Source organism: Parus major, chromosome 15, assembly GCF_001522545.3.
Source record: "Parus major isolate Abel chromosome 15, Parus_major1.1, whole genome shotgun sequence".
Lineage (NCBI taxonomy): Eukaryota > Metazoa > Chordata > Aves > Passeriformes > Paridae > Parus > Parus major.
Genome location: NC_031784.1, coordinates 850,528 through 854,610, shown reverse-complemented (window position 1 = coordinate 854,610; position 4,083 = coordinate 850,528). Strand labels below are relative to the sequence as shown.

Genomic DNA, 4,083 nt, shown 5'->3' with positions numbered 1-4,083 from the left:
AGGAGGGGGAAGGTGTGGAGCAGGAGAGCTGCTGGTGCTGCTGGTGCTGGTGCTGGTGCTGCTGGTGCTGGTGGTGGTGGTGGCTCCTCTGCCAAACCTTCCCAAAGTCACCTGCAAGGGACACCTGGGCTCAGGGTGCCCCAGCTCTGGGCAGGTCACAGCACCCAGAGCCAGCTGAGCACTAAAAGCTCCGAGTTAGGAGGTGTGGGCTGTGCCCAGGTAATTCAGCTGCACATCTGCCCCCAGACACCACAGCCTGCACATCTCTGGGCCACAGCCCACGGCAGGACACAGCACGGGCAGGGCACAGCCACAAACTGGACTGGCTGCTCAGGGCTGCAGGCCTCAGGAGAGCCAAATTCCATCCCTCAGGGGGGACATCCCCTGGTAAGCTTTGATCCTGCCCCAAACAGGCACATTGGTGTTTTTATCTTCTGTCACTAATGGCTTAGACATTTTAATTAGGGACACCACTGAGGACTGATGTGACCCAAGCCAAGCACCAGACCAGACCTCCCCAGACTTAAAGGAGATGAGAGCTGCACAGGAGAAGTGACTGAAAAGCCCCTGCAGTGAGCAGAGAACACCAGGATGAAAGGAGAGGGGTTTGAACTCCTCGGGGCACTCAGACTTCCTTGTCCCACAAGCCCAGATCTGCAGGCACCAACTTGAGCTGAGCCATTTCTCAGCTGGCACTGAACAGAACAATGGGCAAATGCTTCTGAGATCACTTGTGGAGCTCAGACACCGCCCCAGCAAGGGCACTGCCCTTCAGTCCCTTCCACACAGCCAAAAGGAGATGAAATGTGCTCAGCAATGGCAAACTTTAGAGCCACAGGGACAAAGGGATTTCCATCTTGGTAACAGGAGACTTCAAAGACTTTTAAGGATCCTCCTTCTGCCACAGAGTTTGCCCAGGAAAAGTCTAGTTCTACTCCTCTGGCAAGTGTTCAGATATCCAACATCACAATTTAGGGAACAAAAGGAGAAATCCATTGCAATATACATTCACTCATGCATGCACGGCAGGCTCTGGAAAGTCGGCCAACACTTTGAAGTGACAGGGGAAAATAATGCAACAGCAAAGCATGAAAGCTCTCTGAGAGAGTCCCAAAGAGTCCCATGCCTTTTTAAGGCAAGAGTGACTCGCAGAGAAGCATGTCTGAGCAGGCTGTGCCCCAAGAGCAGAGCAGCAGCCACAGCAGCCAGGTGGGAGCTGCCACCAGCCCACACAGACAGGCTGGAGAGCCAGAGAATGTTCTCCAAACCTCCCTTGCTGTGGGAGCGACTGCAGGGGCTGCACTGGAATGGGAGGGAGCCCTTTCTCTGGGCAGGGAGGGGTTCCTGTCCTCTCCTGAGCCACCAGCCCGAGCTGAGCTCAGCCTGGGGCTCAGCAGGGCAGCTGTGAGCAGGATCCTGGCTGGGGCACTCAGTGCTGCCCTGGCACACAGCTCTGCTCCTGCCAGGCTGGAGAGGAGCAAACAGAGCCCTTCCAGCCCTGCTCCACCCTCAGCACACCCCTCAGCCAGCCCAGCATCTCCCAGGGACACAAACCATCCACACCCACTCGCTCCGAACAGAGGTCATCGTTTGACAAATTAGTTAAATCTCTCACAGTCAGCAACGAGCACCCTGAATTATTCAACAGGCATCTGTCTTTTTCCCTTACAAAAATGGCCCGGGAAGCAATAAGTGTATTTCACTTGAACCACTTCTGAAAGATGTAAGACAGTTTGGGTTCACTCCAATGCCCCTTGAAGTCAATGTGAGCCTTTCATTTAATTTTCATTTAATTAATTTCATTAAATTTGCAGATGATGCCAAGCTGGGAGGGGTTAGAAGTCCTCTGGAGAACAAGCTTAGAATTCAAAATGATCTTTGTAGTGTAGAAAACGGTCTGAAATAAATAGATGAGACTGAAGAAAGGTAAGGGCAAAGTGCAAAGCTGGATAGAAACAATTAAGTGCAGGATGGGGAAGATTGGCCTGGTGACATCAGTGGAGAGAAGGATTTGAACTAGAGAGGATCTGACTGGAAACTCTCCCACTCCAGGGACCACTGAGGACTGGAACATGATAATTAACAACTGCAGTAACATTTCAGATCTGCTTAGACAAATTACTTTCAAGAATGCTTTCCTTTCATCTCAGCTGGAAAATTCCAGTGATTTTTGTGCTTTATAGTGAGATATGGCACACACAACTTTTCCTGTCTGCAGTCCATGCAGGTCATCTACAAGAAATGGTTTGACACAATTATTTCATCCTTGCTCCTCAGGTCCAGCAGTGATCACAGATCAATGGTCCTGTTGTGGGAAATATGTTTCACTTGGAACACAGCCCTGTGAAATCCTCCCCTCCTCTGAAGCTCCAGCAGGACAGAGCAGACTCACACCTTTCCTCACCACCTCAGTGCACTAACGTGGAGCAATTTATGCTGCTGGTATGCAATTAAATAAGTTTACAGTGCACAGAGTAAACATTACTTCAAACTTCCTTCTTTCCCTACTAGATGTGAGAAAATGCTGAAGATATTACTCTCACCTGTATTTATAGCATTAGATGTGAAGCATTCTGATGTGCAAGACAAACCACTGCCTGAAAATTGATCACACTTTGTTAAATCAAGAAGATTCACGGAAAAAAAAGGTATTAAAAAGATGGAAGAAAAGGCATCCTGTTTTCCTCAGACAGCTAAACAAAAGCCTGGTTTAGGAGCAGTGAAATCACTATGGATCAATACTGCTTCATTTCTGTGTCTCTTCACACAGTCAGGTAAAATAATAACAACAATGGTGCTGCTGATGAACATTTCATGTTTCAACTATTCCCATTATCTAACAGCATTTCAGCATTTTGCAAAAAAACCCTCCTGACAACACTTTGTAAAGCACATCACAGTGAGGGCTCAGTGCTTCTGACATAAATGTGTGTCTCTGTGGGCAGTTTTTCATAGAAATACCTATTTATGTAGTACAGATATCATTATCCTGATTGTGGGAATGAAGGAATTAACTGTTTAAAGGTTTCCCATGGCCACAGAGAGCTGGGGAATGTTATCTGCAAATGCTCTCTGGGATGAGACACCAAGTCTCATTACTGTGATGTCGGGGAATAATCAACCAAACAATGAAAACAGCTCCATTTAGCATCAACAGGAAAGCCAGGCCAGAAACATTTCCTCTCACATAGTCTAGAAAAAATAATTCAACAATCCCACACTTGTGGAATGGGTGGAAGTCCAGGTGAGGACTGAAGAGATGTGGTTTCTATTTCATCTCTGCCTTCTGACCTCACAGAAGGTGTTTTTTGTGCCGTGTTTATTGCTGAATGTTTCATTCCTGGCTGTTGGTGTCACAGGACGGGCTCTGAGGCTCGGTGCTGCTGGGAGATGCTGCAGGTGGCAGGAGCAGAGCGAGCCCTGCAGCTCCCACCACACAGCACCAGGGCTCTGGGGCTTTCCTCCAGCATCCCCAGGGCAAAGGGAGCTCTCTGAACACGTCCAGGGTCAGTGCAGAGCACAGAAACATCGGCTCTTCTCCCCATGAGCAAGCAGCAAAGGCCAGCGGGGCCCAGCTCCCGGGGCAGGCACAGCAGGGCAGCCAGGGGACAGCATCACTGCCAACCTGAGCCCACAGCTCCTGCAAACTCCTCTTTCCTCCAGAGAAATGACAGGACCAACACAGTCAATAAAATATTTCAGGAGCTGGTTTCAGCCAGGGTAGGGAATCGAAGGCGGAGGATAATTTGAAAGCGTTTTGTAAGATTTTACCTGCTTGTTCCCGATTGACTCTGCTGGGAGTCATGCTGCTTTGATCTTCCAAATGCTTTCACACTCCTTCCACCCTGACAAGCACTACACCTCGGATCTATTTACTGGGAAATTGAGGTGAGGCCTGAAGCTTGATATCTGAGCTATCTTCAAACAACCAAGAGGAGAGAATGGCCAGACTAGAAAAGAGGCTCCATCGAGCACAAAGTGCCCTGCTGTAGTGACACATCCTGCATGTTCTGTGTTTAGGAATTGATGTTGCTAATAGCAAAGTCTCATGGCTGATCAAGAAGCCTCAGTGAAGCTGGATTT

General features: G+C 48.9%; 1 protein-coding gene across 1 annotated transcript in view; it reads right to left on the bottom strand.

The window, feature by feature from the left end:
• The window catches only part of TMEM132D (transmembrane protein 132D), a 185,485-nt gene that overhangs the window by 17,042 nt on the left and 164,360 nt on the right, over positions 1 to 4,083 (bottom strand). The window lies entirely within an intron of this gene.